Source organism: Ostrinia nubilalis, chromosome 3 (genome assembly GCF_963855985.1).
Source record: "Ostrinia nubilalis chromosome 3, ilOstNubi1.1, whole genome shotgun sequence".
NCBI classification, from domain to species: domain Eukaryota; kingdom Metazoa; phylum Arthropoda; class Insecta; order Lepidoptera; family Crambidae; genus Ostrinia; species Ostrinia nubilalis.
Genome location: NC_087090.1, coordinates 13,907,162 through 13,926,002, shown reverse-complemented (window position 1 = coordinate 13,926,002; position 18,841 = coordinate 13,907,162).

Here is an 18,841-nt window from a genome sequence, read left to right as displayed (position 1 = left end):
AAGGGTTTACGGTCTCCCGTTTAATGAATTTTGGTAATCGGAAATACCGCAAACCTCGGTTTCTGACGTTGGGTGGTACTTTTATGGGGCATTAATATGCTGCATAAATAACATACACAATATTGTATTGTTATTTTGTTGTACCTTAATTTTAGTTAAATCAGTTAACGAAATTTTCATGATCCTTAAAATAAAAGCAATTAAAAGTTATTTTAAATATATCAAAATCAAAATCAAAAAATATTTATTCAGTTTAGACCACAAGTGGCACTTATGAACGTCAATAGAAAATAATAAAAAAAGAAAAGGTAGCCCTTATGGGGCACTTTACATGTCTCCTTATCTTTTGGGCCCTACCAGCGCTTCGAGACAAACATATGGCAAGTGCTGAGAAGAAACGCCGGAACAAACTCAGTCACCACTTATTGCCAGGAATTATCTAACGGTAAGAATAGTCAAATTTAAGTACATCAAATATGTGCAGACTGAACTGACCACGCATCCTTGTCATCAATATAGTCTCGAACCTTGTAGTACCCTTTGGACATAAGGGTATTTTTTATATGTATCTTAAATTTGTTTATTGGCAATTCGACAAGGTTGTGTGGTATTTTGTTAAATATGGTAATTTATTTATTTATTTATTTATTTATTTATTTATTTATTTATTTAATTAAAATGCAAGTGAGCTTACAGATACATTTCCCCAAGAATGAATTACCTATCTTATGCAACCTGAATGATGGAACAGCAAGTTTATTCTTATGTCTCGTGTTAAATGAGTGGACGTCACTTTTCTTAGTAAATAAATGTATATGTTTACGGACATACATAATGTTATCAAATATGTATTGCGAAGCCACAGTCAATATATTGATTTCTTTAAAAACTTCTCTAAGCGAGTCACGTGGTTTAAGACCGTATATTGCCCGAACAGCTCTTTTCTGTAAAATGAAAATTGATTCTATGTCTGCTGCTGAGCCCCACAGTAAAAGACCATAAGACATAATACTATGAAAATAACTAAAATATACAAGCCTTGCTGTTTCAACATCAGTCAAGTTTCTGATCTTTCTCACCGCAAAGGCAGCTGAACTAAGTCTTCCCGCCAAGGCAGCAATATGGGGGCCCCATTGTAATTTACAGTCTAGGGTAATACCTAGAAAGACAGTAGAGTTTATCAGTTCAATGCGTTCATTATTTACTGTAATATTAGTATTAACTTGTTTGACATTAGGCATAGTGAATTTTAAACATTTAGTTTTTTTTGCGTTTAATAGCAAATTATTAGTTGTAAACCAGTCTAATACTTTGGAAAGAGCATTATTCACGTCGTCAAATATTTCCTGACGCCTGTCAGTTTTAAAAATTAAAGAAGTGTCATCAGCAAATAATACTATCTCACAAAGGTCCTTTGAATAAAAAGGTAGATCATTTATATAAATCAGAAAGAGCAATGGTCCCAGTATTGAGCCTTGGGGCACTCCCATTTTTAGGGGGGCGCCCGAAGAGTTAGTTCCGTGAATATTTACTTTTTGTAATCTGTCTGAGAGGTAAGAGTGTAATAGGCTTAAGGCCTTGCCTGATACGCCATAATGTTCTAGCTTAAATAACAGAGTTTGATGATCAACACAGTCAAACGCCTTCGATAAGTCACAAAATACACCAATAGCATCCTTTTTCTCCTGCCAAGCATCGAAAATGTGTTTGATAAGAGCAACCCCTGCATCGGTCGTACTTTTCCCTTTTGTGAACCCATATTGTTTTTCATGAAACAGTTTATTTAAGTTAAAATGAGACAGTAGTTGATTGAAAATAATTTTTTCAAATATTTTACTGAGCGCAGGTAGTATCGATATAGGTCTAAAGTTGGATGGGTCACTTTTGCCCTTTTATAAATAGCCCTGACATTACTGAATCTGATCGAATATTTTATTTTTAGACTTTACTTACTTTGTAATGCCTGATTTTTATGAACTACACGTACCCTAAGTCAAAGGCTCCAATCAAATATAAAATTAAAAACGTAATCCAAACTGAGCTTAAATTCATGCCTATCAAAGTTTGAACTTCTATGTTTAAACCGATTCGAATTTTTCCTAATTTTATTTCATTAAGATTGAAATTAAATTGTTTCATATTTGATCATCATTTTATACTAAATGTATAAAAGCGTCGTTTTACGGCTGTTTGCATATAAAGCAGACGTGCGCGCGCGCAGCCCGCGCGAACTCGGACGCGTCTTAATTATGTTAAAATGTGTTCTGTTGTTGCCGCGACCCGCGCCCGCTGTGTAGCCAGCTGAGTTACTAGATAGACCGCTTGGAATTATATTTAGTTGACTCATGTCAAGTCAATTAAAATAGAAAAATATACTTAAGTAACTTAGGCGGCAGCACGGGCCGGAGGACGTAGTGTGGGCAGGTCCCCTACTAGGGGGACCGACGATTCGCGGAAGTCGGCCGGATACTCGCGACACCCCCATTCGGGCGATGACGGAACGCCGCGGAGGTTTTAGTGAATATACTCCGACCTTTTCAGAACGGAGCAGCGCCCTTTTCAGGGCGCCGGGAGTTCCACACACCACCCTGTCCCCCGGCAGTGGTGAAAATGCGCAAAGCATTTCCTCCGCGACAAAAAAAGGGGGACCGACGATCTGGTGAAGGTCGCGGGAGGTGAATGGATGCGGGCGGCACAGGACCGGTCGTTTTGGAAATACTTGGGGTAGGCCTATGTCCAGCAGAGGACGTCATTTGGCTGAAACGAGCGAGCTGAGTTGCATCACCTTTCTTTAACATAACAAACGTCAAAAGATTGTCAAACACCATAAATCAACGGTAAAGTAAGGTAGTGTAACTTAACCTTAGTCTATGACAGATATTTTGTGATAGGAAATTCCCTATATGCAAGATTTCACCTGTGTTGGGACTTGGGAAGATCCACATTTATTCAAAAACAGGCACTTTTAAAGCTTTGTAACTTTTTGAAATATTTTGTAGAGCCCTTGGATGGTCTATGAGTCATCCATTGTTAGAGCCTAATTGTGCAACAATAAAATTTATAGCGGGGAAAGCCCAAAGCAACGTAGCTACTAAACAAAGAATTTGACCATTTGACGTCACTTCTATGACGCGCCATATTTGTCAGTTCCTATAAATCTATTGACGTCACCAATGAAGATGGAAGAGTCATCGTCAATGGAAAAAATGCATCTGCTATGAAACATATAATTTGGTTAATTGTAACATTAATCTTCAAACATTATTAAATCACTTACAAAAAGTTATCTGTTTTCTGCTATAGACTTCGGTAAATTTATTACAATGTTTTTCATAAAGTATTTTGATTTCCATTTGAATTGATGTTATTTCAGATCAATTACTCATTGCGAGTTCCCGACCCTCGGCCGGCCATCGGCCCTCCTGTCTCCCGGTCCTCTGCTTCAGGGATGTTGCAATGCGACGTACCTTCACGAATTATGTTACTACTTTGACAGATTGTATTTAATACTGAGTCTTTCTACCCATTTTCATCAGTCTACCAAGTGCACGGTCGCAATATAACGTGTTCAAGCGTCCACGGTGTGGTCCACCGCGGGGCTCGACAGATCAATTACTTTATTGCGCCCTTTCGGCCCTCCGGCCCTCCGGCCCCCCGGCCCACCGGCCCCCGGCCCCCCGGCCCCCTGCTCCGGGGATGTTGCGACTTATCTTCCACGGAAAGATACGCTTCGTAAAATTATTACGCGAATGAATATGTATTTCGCTGTCGGGGTTTGTCAAGTTTGTTCTGGATGCACGTAATGTTGTACCACAGTGTTGGCGACGTAGGCGTTTGCAGTTACGGGTTTTTTATCGTGTGGGATTAAGGACTTTAGTGTTATGTCATACGTGTTAACATGGCTTTAGCCATCGAATAGATTGGATCAAGGGCTCCTCGCGCCCTATGATGTACGGAAATTTAGGTATTGCTTAGACAAGGGTGCGAGTGTGAGTTTTCGGAAAATACGTTGCTACCTTCTGATAGTCAAACCATTGGATCAAAAATTCAACACATGACCCTTTCAGGCTTTGGACGAAATGTTTTTAAAAATTAAAATCTTAATATTATTTTTCAAACATTGTCCATCAACCAAAGCTGCGAGTAACAGCTAGTTTATCATAATAAAAATGGTTTGTTGACTATAAACGTTATAATAACCGGTATAAATCACTGCGAGCGATATTTGAGGTCAGACTAATTATTTTGATCCGCAACTTGTCTGGTCCTGATATATTAATCAAAAACACTATAATTCATGATACAGTTGTTTTTTGCCGTCACAACAAATTCAAATTTAATCGTTGCAGTGCAGGAATTCTAAAAATCCTTTAATAAGGCTATTCTGGCCGCGGGGCATGAGAATATGATTGGAGTGACTAAAATTCTACTCGATGCTGCATTCAGTAGATTTGTATCATATCAAAAATGTCGATGGCAAACTAAATACATACTTATCAAATCAAATAATTTATTTGTAAAACATAGGTGACGGAATTCAGGTGGTACCTAAATAATGAGTAGAGCGTTATGTTTGGCCTATGAGTATTTTCTTCCTAAGACTTGGATTCCTACGAACTTACCTACCTTTACGTAATTGTTTCACGAAGCAAAGAATCTTTTAAAAAAATTACGTGGCGGAGCGACTACTTTGTCTAGAGTAGAGCACTCCGATACAGCAGAATTAATTTTAATTTTAATTTTTCAGTAGCGTAATAGATCTTTGTGTGAAAACTTTATATAGGTAGGCAGTGTCAGAAAGCATATTTTGTTGTCCTATTTGTTGCTATCCTAAAAATACCTATTACCAAAGTTCGAACAGCTTGATTGAATACGTTTTTAATGCGTGCTTCCCAATATTTATGGTGAGTAAATAAAATGAATAATTTGTTTAAGACAATGTGTTGCCAGGAGCACGTTTTTTCTTCTTTACAGCATCTTTACCTGCCATAATGTCAGTTCATCCAAGGTCACGACCTCAACAAGATGGTGGTCAAGTAATTATACTCCGAGATGTGCCTGTTTTTGCGGCGGGCCTAACGGAAGCGATTTTGTTTTCGTTTGATGCCTCCAGGCCAGGTTCTGGTATAGTTTGTAGCGAACATCCGGATTAATTTTGACTCTTGAGTCTTGATACAAAGTGATAAGTGTGTTACTTTTGGTGTAGACTGTACTTAATCGCGAGTTGGTTTTCAAATGTTAGATCAAAATATTTAACCTCTTACCTACGGGAGGCACCTATAGTTGCCAAGTCAAAAGTCACTTCTCAATACGGGTGGCATCTATTGTTATTTTGGCAAAGCCAATACTAAATCACGGTTTACGACAAAAAAAAACAATAAAATTGCAAATTAAGTGTAAAATGCGCTTGTAATTATGAAACTACATTAGTTGCAGAATATAATATTCCAAATTTCAATACCGTAAGTCTCATACTTTTTAAAATATCTTGATTTAAAGTGGAGCAAACAATTTTATAGGTTAAAATACCCCGTATTGTGACACGACTTTGGGTTTCCAAGGGCCCGTAGGTAAAGGGTTAAATTCTTTTTTAAGGTATCAATATTCATTATACGAGGTTCAGTCATAAGTGACCAAATATACAGGTATACCTACAACCTCAAGTGGTTTACAGTGAGAACTCTTTTGCTTGCATATAACAGAGGAATTTGGATTCTGGCTTACTCCCTAGTTTCTGTTCTTAATCTGATTTTAATAATTAATATTCCGATAAGCTAAATAGTACTTTATACGTAAAAAGGGTTAACAAATATCTATCCATCTTCACAAACTTGAGCGTTTAGGTTGCGGTTTTCACTGACATTTTGGAATTAGCCGCTAAACCCGTAATATAGCCATCGGTCTTAGAAGCCAAATCTACAAATCAAAGAGGCCTAGTATACCACCCAATAGAGGCTCAGACCTCCGAAGTGGTCACCGTGGGACATCAAATGCTCGCACATAAACCATAGACACATTCGTTCGTGGACCGAATTCATTTCGCGTTAGGGCCAAACAACCTATTAATGTGCCGAACATTGTTTCTGATGTTGCAAAAACGTTAATAAAAAAATGTCTGATGTGTGTTTAGTGGATTAGTCAGTGGTTCTGTCTACCGTTTTTACCCAACTGCGACAAAAGTTATTGTAGAGCTGTAAATACTTCCATCATATTGGCATAATTAAATTTTTTATTTATATTGCTGTTTACAGATTGGTAAAGAATTATTAACTTGGCGATAATAAATATGACTCCCTTTTGAAGTCAACAGATGACAAAAAATATTGGCAACTTTGTAGGTATTTTAGAATAACGCCCGTATTCACAAACATTACTATGAGGTCTCACAGTGCGCGTAGACGCACAGGGTGACACACGAACCAATCACAGAGCTCTATTCAGTGCTATGCGTTCAATTTACTGCTTCACTTAAGCAAGCATCGTTTGTGAATACGGGCCGTAAGCAATTTTGCTTCACAGATAAGAACTATTTTATGGGATGCCCACGGATTCCATATTAACTTACTGAACGTTGATTTAATACATATTCATTTCTGTACCTTACCAACAAAGAAATTCACTCGTAGACATTTTGTACCAATCCCATGCGCCAAAGGCTTCGCCGCGCTTCATCGGGACAGTCCATCCCAAAAAAAGGCTTCGCCATTTTCCTCACAGAACCCTAAAAATTAGACATCCTCGATCCTCATACGTGTTTAAAGCGATAAAATCACCGCCCCCGAGTGATATATCGTCCATCTAGGCTAATAGCATTATAATATCGGCCTGACTCACGGGCAGAGAACAAAAAACAAGAATCTGGTGATTTTGTGAACTAAATGTAGTTTTAGTCAATGGAATAAGTTGTAGCGTTGACTGTCTGTGGTGAGGAGGGTTTAAAAGGAGGGAGCTTGATTTAAAAATTGTTTCGCATTTATGTATGATCATCATCATCATCATTTCAGCCATAGGACGTCCACTGCTGAACATAGGCCTCCCCTAATGCTTTCCACGTTGATCGATTGGTAGCGGCCGGCCTGCGTCTAGCGCCTCCCTGCTACCTTTACGATGTCGTCGGTCCACCTTGTAGGTGGACGTGCCACTCTGTATGTTGTTACGATGTTATGTATGATAGTTTAATTGAATGATGTTTTGTATACGTCTGAAGGGCAAAGGTACCTTCTAGATTACGCCTTCCATCTCGGTTCTAATAATTGTCCTTAATAACATTGACATCTTTCACGAGAAGAAAAAGAGTATTATACTCATCTTTAGTAAAAATACCTAGATTTCAGTTACATTCAGACTTTTTTCAGATTATTTTTGGTTTGGATCTGTTCATCTGTTGATTTGATTAAAATCTACACTACGAACTTTGATATACCTAAGATGGAGCTTATATGGAAAAAATACATTTTAGAATTTTCAGAAATGTATCTACCTAGATTTAAAAAACCTTCGACTTACTCATATCACTAATAATGTCACAACAGAACCAATATTAAATCTTAGTCGTGTTTGATCATCTTTTTTTATTATAATCCAACAATTAAATGATTCCATTCCCAAATATTTCCATTCCCATCCAAATCAGAGAGCATGAAATGACGAGTTGAAGCGGTGATGACACGTCCATTCGTAAACCGCCTCGTCATAGACCGATCATCAGTAAGTGACGAATTTGGCGTTGTCTTCACAATTCTATGCAACTACCAGTTGCTAGTGATGTGCCTGGTATTCGAATAGTTTTTCAGAAGGTCTGAGAATAGGACGTTAACTATTTTTCTCACGCCTAGATGCAAAATAACGTTTTTTGGGTCAGCTAGTATTCTATATCTTAAGAACAAATTCAAATTATTAGTTGCATGTTACAAATATTCATAATACTTATGAACATTGTGGTCAAGCCTTTAATTACTTGAATTTAAATTAAAACGGGACATTATGTCAAAATTAACACGCTAAGAAATAGTTTGATAGGCCCTTGTGAATCACATGTGACCAAATACGTAGTATTAATGATGATGATAATAAACATTATTATCATACATTTATGATAAGCACATAAGACGCAAACTTTAACTCATCATCTAATAAGTAATTAATTATTGAATTGCATGTATTGTGCAAGCTTAATTTAATGTACGAGTAAGTTGCTATTCGTGTGTCTAAGATAGTAACTCAAATCTTGCATTGCTTATAATTTCTTAGAGTTATGTGTATTGAATTTTGCTTAAAATTACCCCTTTTATTAGTATATAAGCTTCTAGAACACTGTTTAAAATGACATTTCCATACTAAACTTCATTTTAAAACACTGTTCAATGAGCGTGTAATTTTTATTCAAGGTTATTCGAAATCTACAGTCAGATGATGGTGATGAATAGAAAATTTGCGTAATATTTTATTATGCTTTTGATTTTTTTTTTACAAATATTTTAAGAGCTTTACACGCAACGGGTTTCAACTAGTTTTATCCAGCGTTGGCCTCGAAATTCGGTGTTATCACATCACTACCGATAACCACCAGCTACTTACATAGTTGTCATCGCCATAAAACGGTCCCGAGGGGCGGATGGGTCTTTTCACAAGCCTCCCCGTTGGAGGACCACACCGAGTCAATGGTGGCCATTGAAACCTGTCCGCAAATACAATAAAACGATATTTACATCTAACAATGAGATAGTAAGGTCAATTTTCCAACGCAAACTCATTCTTGTTCGAAACCGCTAATAGTCGATTTTGGAACGCAATTGGTTCTAATATTTATCATTGTTTGGAATTGCGTGCTATCTTGAAATTTCGTTACGTGATAAGAACTTTAGGGTGGTTTCACAAATAAATATTCAGGTATGAATTTTGTTGCTTAGTTTACTTGTGCTCTCAGAAACTATGCTTCTGTGTGCCAGCACCCTTAGTGTTAAATGAATCACTGTTTGTTAGTATTTGTTTTTGGCAGTAAGCTGTTGTTTAGTTAAGCTTTAGGATGCTATGGCGATGCAAAATGTGAGATAAAGAGGTGCCATTTAAGAGAATGGCAAGCTATAAGTAGATAAACATTAGCATAAATAAAAATTTACCTTCTTTTGTGACGATTTGGATATGACTGCTTTTTCGAGGCATAAAATATCTCCTAAAGAACGGATTAAATAGCAGAAAATAAAAATGAAACTTTGACAATGCCGCAATTATTTTCCATGCAATTTGTTTCCATTTTTGTTATTCGGAATTCAAGAGCATAGAAAAATGTATCTTACAACTATCTATCTAACTACTAATATAGGTATTGTTAGAATACATTATTTTACTGAAAAAGCTCTACCTTGAAGCACATGATCATTAATTTACCATCAAGTCAAAGGAGGTCAAAAGCAGCATCAGTCCCAATAAAAAGTTAAAATATTTATTGAGTTTAAGTATATCAACTTAAGTTCAAAATTAACTCAACATGACGACTGAATTAAATAAAAACACTCCAGAAACAAAATCATAAATAATCTGCGGTCAGCTTTTACACAATTAAGTGCTGAATGAGCATTAATAGCGCATTGTACTTGAAAACAATGCTTTACTTAAGACATTATTAGGTCCGAATACAATTAAAAACACTATTGTTTATTAACACCTGAAACGCACTCAACCGTGAATAGGGTTTCTGATTTCTCGACTTATTTTTGTTCTCGAGTTTCGAGAATTCTCGAGGCCAAAGTCTCGAGTTTTCTCGGGTCTCGAGTCTTTTAATGAAAACTGCTGAAATCGGTTGAAATTTATTAAAAACAGGTTTTTTTTATCTAATATACTTACTTTTATGCACAACAATCAATATTAGAATTTAGTACCACTTATTTTGGTAAAGAAAGAAACAAAAAATTAAATCTTCTTTCATAATTAATATTTACTAATAATCATAACAAAAGTCATAAAGTCGCGTGTAATTTAAGGATAAATAACAATAAAAATCTGGAGCTACAATTGAATCACTTGTTTTCTAAAGAACACAAGTCCAAATAGCAAAATTACTATAAATAGTTTTTTTTTATGAACAAAAAAAACTTTTTTATAAATTTTTAAATTTATCACAGATAACGACTTGAATAAACTTTACGAGGAGGCACGAGTACCTAACCTAACGTCTGTTAGGTAAGGTAACTGTCTAGTTAACAAATTTTTCAGTCTTTATATCAGTAAGCAGAGTTAAACATACATAATAATTATATCATACTCGTTGTTGAATATTATTACTTAGTTTCGATTGAGATCATTACTTGCAAATCAAATCAGTTAAAAAAGGAAAGACTAGGCCAGTCTAAAAGCAACGTTGACCTATTAAATAATTAAAAACTTTCTTTTGTCTAAGAAAAAAGGCTTTCAAGAATATTAAAGCTTCAAAATCGAAACTCGAGAATTCTCGAGCTCCAGTAATTTTTTTCTCGTCTCGAATGAAGCCAAATTTCTCGAGTTTTCTCGAGTTCGAGAAAGCTCGAGCAGAAACCCTAACCGTGAAGAAATTTGCTACTCTTTCTTATTTTATTACTCCAATTTAAGCCTTCTTTCGTAAAGTATAAAGTTAAAAGTAATTTGCGACGTCCAAGTTTGTATAACGGCCGTAATGAGTCCTTGTTCACTAGTGTAGATTTCACGGTACCCTTTGTACCTTGTACTTCTGTTTCACTCAATGAATGAAAGCTCTGCTAATAAACCTATCGAATTTCAACCTTATTGTGAAAGACATAAGAGTATAAATAGGTGGTCGGGAATGTTGTTCCAGAAAATTGAGATTTATATTGGATGGACGCTATTAAGGAATTCCAGAGAACGTTCATGGCGTGTCAAATCAAGTATTTAGTTTGCTGATTTTCTCTAATTGTCAATTCAAACGCTACTGTATTGTTCCGTTACAGTTGGCACGAGTTGGAGAGATTTATGGGGGTTTATTGGAATTATTTGGAATTTTGTCGTCAGCTGGAGAAACTGCATTGAGCCGTGACGGACAGTGACTGGCTTTAGAATCGAATTGGGTACTTATAAATTGGAAACTTGTTTTTTATTAATCGCTGTTTCGGTAGAAATTGTCTTACTATTCCATACATATGCACAGTAAGAATCCGATTGCCAATGAAGACACCTTAATCTATACTATCTATACTAATTTTATAAATGCGAAAGTAACTCTGTCTGTCTGTCTGTCTGTCTGTCTCACTTTCACGCTTAAACCACTGAACCGATTTTAATGAAATTTGGCATAGAGATAGGTTGAGTCCCGGGAAAGGACATATGATAGTTTTTATCCCCGTTTTTGAAACAGTGACGCGCGCGATAAAGTTTTTCTGTGATAGACAAAATTCCACGCGGGCGAAGCCGCGGGCGGAAAGCTAGTAGCAACATAAATTGATTAAATATTAAATTCTTCTCAGATTTCAGATAAAGCTAAGCATCCTTTTAGGTACTTTTATTTTTAAATTCAATATTATACGTATTTAAATTCACTATATTAACTTAAGAGCTTCATTTAAAAGTCTTCTATAAAAAAACACAATAAAGTTGTAAAAAAACAAACATCTGGCTTCCAGTTCATTCTTACTTTTACAAGGGTTTGCAATTAAGCATGCCACGTCAACATCCACGTGCATGAAACGTGTTTTCGACGGCACGTGTCATATTTTCAGAGCGAGGGGTCTTGATGGGGTGAAAAAAATTACAAGATACTTTAAAACCTACTTAAACTCACATAAATCAAATGAGGGCATTTATTTTAAAAGGCTGTTTAAATTTATTGGAAATAGATAGTTCTTATTAATTTCGTTTCTGTAAAGTATATTGCTTCATACTTATCAACAATTAACTACAATTAGGCTGAGTTGCACTACCTTATTTTAACCATAGCTGGTGCTTATGGTATGGAGTTTGATAGACTTTTGACGTTTGTTAAAGATAAAGGAAGATGATGAAACCCGGCCTTATTTAATTATTTTTTACCTTAAGGATTAATTGCCGATAAATTTTGTTGAAAAATGGCATCTATTACATACATAAGATTACATTATAAAGCTTGATGTGCCATAGTCAGTATATCTTATATTAAATCTTATCTTACTTTATTAATATTATAAATGCGAAAGTTTGGATGTCTGGATGTCTGGATGTTTGTTACTCTTTCACGCAAAAACTGCTGAACGGATTTTTATGAAATTTTACAGTATTAATGTTTATAACCCAGAATAACATATAGGCTATAATTTATGGCGATCTGTGACAAACTCAACTTCACGCGGGTGAAACCGCGGGCAAAAGCTAGTTGATGATAAAATTACGCCCGCCCGCGTTGATGTCTTTACCAACAAAGGAGCGCGTACGTGTCGTAGTACACGTAGTACTCGTAGCAATTGTTTCGTAGTACAATAAAAATATGGTGATTATGAAGTAAAATTAAGTACCTAGTTACAATTTTGGAAAATTGGGTTTGATGTTATTTTTCTAATAAAAATAACCTAAAAAATTTTGGAAATGTAAAAGATTTCAGTTGTGTATTTTTTAATTTTGAATTTTGGTAAATTAACATTAATATTTTTGTACTGTACCTATCGCATTGGCTTGTCAATAGTCCACAGGAGATTGTATTCACGTACCATTAAACAGGTTGCATGTAATATTTTTCAATTATAAGTTCTTTTCTCAAAAGCAACTGGCATTTAAAAAAAAATAATTTGAAAAATATTTTTTTGGATTTTCAAATTTCGAATCCTTTTCTCGCCGGCCAGGGTAGCGTAGGCGCAAGCCACGTGGTCGCGCGGCGAAGTCCGACGCACGCGCCGCCGCCTGATTGGCCGGCCGCGCCCCTCCCACCGCGTGACTCATGCGCCGGGAATCACAACGATGTTGGAAAAATATCACTGTCCCTCTCACTTATTGGCACCCGATAGAGACCGAGCGAGTTTATTGACAGATTTTTATGCTTGTGTTTTTGAATTTATAAATAATTATTAAAATTTATTAAAAGAAAATATTATTATGTTTTATCTGCTGAATCACAAATGATAGACTTTATCTAATACTTTTCCTATATCTTAATGTAAAATAACATCAGCATTAATTAACTTAAAGACAGCCGTGTAATTGGATCTTAGCGATCAATTTATTCTAAACTGAATATAATTATTCCTAAGTTAAAATTAACGGAATAAAATGACAATAAAAACACGATAGACTAGTTACATCGGGGACCATTTGCAATGATAGCATATTCATACATCTTGAAAGAGGATTTAATGAAGCCACTTCTAATTGCAAATTCAGTAAAAACTCGATCGTCGCAGCCATCTTTTAATCCTTTTTAATCGCTTTACACACAATTAAGGCTGTAATTTACGCAATTAAATTAAACTGGAATACCGTGGTGCTTGTATAAAAATAATTATCGAATTCGATTAATTTTGTTGAGCTAAGAATTTGATATTATAAAATCACCATCAGCATCTTGATCGAAGACAAAATCTGTAGGGTAATTCAAGTGCAATCTGTCATTTCAATCTATTCTATTTGTCATTTAGCTTGTTTAATCTGTGCTCAATAAAGTGCACAATATTTAAGCAGGATATGGTTGCACGCGGATTTTTAGAGAGTTAAATCTTTTGGCCAATAGAAAACGTCATAATAGTTATTATATGAACTGGGATTGGTCAATGACTTTTGAAATTAAAATCCGATGGCCTGAAAAAATCGGTTTTCCAACAAACGTCAGTTACGCGCAAGGAGGTTTAGCTATTTATCCATCGAAGTTAATAAGGGAGAAGACATAAGACTAATTTTATTATTTGCCTGCCGCGACCCGGTTTTTACGAACAATGACGATGACGAACGATGAACCAGTAACGAGGAGCACACTTAGCAATGCTTCCAGGTTGCGCCTCGGTATCAATTAAGTAACATTTTTCGTTAAGTTTACTTTATGGCCAACTAAAGGACTTTTGCCGTCTCCATGGACAAACTCGAAGTATGATAACTACAGTCATTGTCAAAATTTTGCACTGCCATTGCCGCTGGATACCATATATCGCTACTATATTCATAGATAATAGACTTTCAGTTAATCGTCAAAATTGACATTGTTTTTTAAATAACAACAAATGGTATGAATTTTTAAATGTGATATTTTTATATAGGTAAGTCCCCAAAACAACATTTGATAGCCTATTTTCTTTCGTTGGCATCTAAGTTCCTGTTTTCTACATATATGTTACTACTACCTATTTGATAAGTAACTAAAAACTTTGTCATTTTTTCCGTGTGAACAAAAGCCCTACAATAAATCACCTATTTTTACCTAGTAGGTATACCCTACATATTTATGCTAGACGTGTTGCAAAGACAATAATAATTATTATTAGCATAGCATGCCATAGGTACTACTCGTACCTATGTACACGTGTGGAATGGCTCACATACTACCCGTTCGCGCTAAGTTTGCCGCCCTTCTGACCGACCGCACCAACAAACCACACTACCAGTAGTGTCGTGGGGAATATTTTTTCCCTTCTACACTACCAAGCCAGTAGTGTCCTGGGTAATGGGTTATTTATAAGGACCATACATCTTCATTCCCATCGACACTACTCCATAACTAAACGCGCGTCCCCTCCCCCAACCCCGATTCAAGGCAATCGGTTAGTGATTAAACGCAATTAATGTGTCTTATTTTATGCAAATACACAATTCTTATCAATATTAATAAATAAAAAACATTCTAAATATAGTTTGTTATAGTTATAGACCTTTCCCTTCGAGTGACGTCATATCGCCAGCGGCAAACTTAAAGCGAATGGATAGTAATTAAGCTGTAAATACCTATACCCTTGAGCCATGTGCGTGTGGACTGAGTTACTTAGGGCTGTTATGGATATTATGTAGTTTCGGTTATGGATACGGTTACGGATATAGGAATAATATTATACCGGTTTCGGTTACGGATATTTTTTTCGGTTCATTCATGGCCGCACACTTTACATCGAATAAATAATATAAATTTATACTAGATGGCATTATAAAGGTAAATCAGACTGTTTTGCCTTTACATATAATGCTATACAAAAACAATTAAAACTGCCTACATCCGAAACTTTTAAATCGGTTACGGTTTCGGATAACCGAAAGTTTCGGTTACGGATATCCCTGGACAGAGTGATCTTTTCAAAAAACTCATCCAACACAACCAAATTTTGAGAGGATTTAGGATATAACTGTGAAAACTTCATAGTAAGGTATTCAATTTGTGAAACCTAAACATCGAAAGCTATAACTAATTTAATAAATCTACTGTCTGGGCAGCGCAGTTCTTTCACAATTATTCAAGTTTTATTTATTCATTCATTCATTTAATTTAAAGCAAGAAGTTATGAAGAAACAAATTTTATGGCTTAACTGCTCTAACTTGCTCAAAACTAAACAAATGTACATTATAGAGCTGCTTCAATAAAACAAGGAGGTATGAATTTTTTAATATTTTTATTTTTTTTTGGCAGCCTTTACTAGGCAGATTCAGTGGAGAACCTTCTGTTCTCTATTAAACAAAATCTTTTAATTAATATTATACACACTGATTGCTTCCCTTCTTGCCAGTCTGGTGAATGCATGCGCATTATGTAAATCAAATAAATTGTTAAAATGCTCCAGAAAAGTGGCTGTTGCAACAGATCCTGCAGGCAGCTCATCTTAAACAATATTACAAGTTTTAGTTAAGTAATCAGATATTTTGACAGCATTTCTTAAAATAAAGAAAAGGGAGAAGAAACTAAGAAGATAATAATTTGATAGATAATTTATCCAAACAATATATTGGGCACTAGCGGCCGCCCGCGACTTTGTATGCGTGGATCCTGTTTTACCCCTATAGCCTATAATGTTATTCTGTGTTATAAAAAATAATACTGTATGGTTTCATTAAAATCCGTTCAGTAGTTTTTGCGTGAAAGAGTAACAAACTCAAACATCCATACGGACATCCAGACATCCAAACTTTCGCATTTATAATATTAGTAGGATGTTATTATGACGTTTATACAATAATACTATAAAGTTTCAACAAAATCCCTTCAGTAGTTTTTGCGTGAAAGAGTAACATTCATAATACTCTTTTAATTTAATTTTAATTTGTACACCGCAAAGGTAAGACATGTTGATACCATTTTAAATGCTGACTTAACACCTTATGTAGGTACCTACACATGTTTGAACAAATAAATGTATCTTTATCTTTATACTCGCATAAACATACATTCACACACACTTTCACATTTAAATAATATTATGTAAGATATTAAACCTTGGATTCCAGAGAAATTATTGTATTTCCCCGCAAAGAGGTTTCCTGTTTCAATATATGACAAAGCTCCTGAAATTGGCCTTTGTTAAGCCTGTAACGTTGCCTGAACAGAAGCTCTGGCATGTCTTCAAAATTTTCTTCATATATTCTGGCTAATTCTCGCATTTTCCGCCTTCTCCGCAATTCTTCCCTGTGGGCAGCCCACAAGAAATGTAAAGTATTCATTTCGTTAGATTTTGTATCAAATAGTAGGATAGGGCTATTTGAAAAATAGCATCTGACAGTTTTGGTGGTAAAAAAAATATGATAGAAATAAAACCTTGACATTGGCAGCGGGGCGCCACCGTCAATACCGGATCGCTGGTTCCGATTTTTGCCATGTTGGAAACTATATAGTTGAACGACGGTAGCGCCCCCTTATCAATGAGTTTGGTGGGACAGTTCAGTTTAGGCATAGAGTTTAGGTCATCTTTAAGATGTTTTTATATGTCATTGGATTGGAGGGAGGAATGATTGATGAAAGTTTACATTAGAGCTATAAAATAATAATTTAGTTATGTAAAGACAGCCTAATATAAGTCCCTCTGTTAAAATTACATAATATATTTACTTTAATGAAGACATTTTTATATATAGGTATATCTATACTAATATTATAAAGCTGAAGAGTTTGTTTGTTTGTTTGTTTGTTTGGTTGAACGCGCTAATCTCAAGAACTACTGGACCGATTTGAAAAATTATTTTTGTGTTGGATAGCCCGTTAGTTCCTGAAGGCTTTAGGCTATTTATCATCACGCTAAGACCAATAGGAGCGGAGCACCAATCAAGAATATTTCAAATCAATGAATTTTTACCTTTTGAGAGCTGATGCTGCGTAAACGGTTAAAGTTTCGCAAAAATCATGTATGACAGGATTGTTCCCCTTTAAAAGCTCTTTAAAAAAGTCCGCGGTAGCATATGTCTATCTTTTAAGGTTGGCTCATAGTAACCATTTTTATGCAAAAAAAAATCTGTTTTAAAATAATGCATTATTTGCGAAGGTGTTTTTATAAACATGATATTAATCCTTATCCAAATAAATAAATTATTCACCACAAGTATTTAATTTTAAACATTCTTGCCCTTTACACCATTCGATTTCAATAAATATCTTAGGAGATATCCCAGTTTTAAAATCACATCGCAGCAAAATAATGATCAAGTAGGTACTACGCGCGCTACTGATGGATCAATGCACAGCCGCTGATCGTAAAGACCTGAAACTTGTACGGTGTGTTCTTTGTATGACGTAAGCATCTGATAAGAAAGGATTTTCCAAAATTCTACCCCTAAGGAGGTAAAAAGGAGGGGCAAAGTTTGTATGAAATAACGAGATTCCTTCGTCCAATCTACTTAAAATTTTGCATAAGCATTCTATAACAGAATTAATGGAAGACGTGTTTCGTATTTTAGTGAAATGCACCCCCTAACTATGTTAAAAAGGGGTAGAAAGTTATTTTAGTGGTGATTTGCTTCAAAGTTGATATTAATTACTCATTAGTGCATTTTTTTACAATCATGACGTCATGTTAACGACTACCATACTCTAGGGGCCTCCACTTAACCTCGGAGTGGGTGCCCGCTGCGTGCGCTCGCCCAACAATGCATAGTAATGCATGAAAGTCATGCCGCGGGCACCTGCTTGCGCTGTATACATAAACTCATTTTCGCGCGAGAGTTTTGGCGGAGGCCCTTGAGGTAGTGGGAGTAGTCTTGAGGAAAAGCTCCTTCTCCCACGGCCAGTGGCATGCTGGAAGCTTGGTGATTCTAGCACCCGTAGGAAAATATAAAAAAAAGTTTACCAATAATACTGCGGTAGGTGTAGTTTTCGATTTCGTTGTAAAAAAATAATACCACCGAGTAACTTTCACCGGATCAAAGGCCGAGCTGCATATTCATAAAATATAAGAAAAAAATATTTTCATGTTTATTTAACCTGATTTTTATATTTTAAAAGTATTTAAACATTTAGATAATAACGTTAAAACATTTAAAAATAATCGTATGAGAACGTTTTCGACTTCTCCACGGACGAAGTCGCGGGCAAAAGCTATTTGTAAAATAATTAGACTAAATTATTAAAAGTGCCTACCCAAAGTCATTATTCCACGCGGACGAAGTCGCGGGCACAGCTAGTTTAATAAATAACACTGTGATTAAATCTGGATTTATCTGTAATTTACTATAAAGTGAATTTTAAAAACAAACTAATACAAAAACCATAAAGAAAATCGTATCATTTTCGGTCTTATTTATAGATGACCCACGCTGAACTGTCCCGCCAAACTCAATGACAGGGGGGCGCTACCATCGTTCAACTATATGGTTTCCAACATGGCAAAAATCTGAACCAGCGATCCGGTATTGACGGTGGCGCCCCACTGTCAATGTCATCGACAGGACAGTCCAGTATTTTGGAACTATAAAACATTACACTAATTGTCAAAA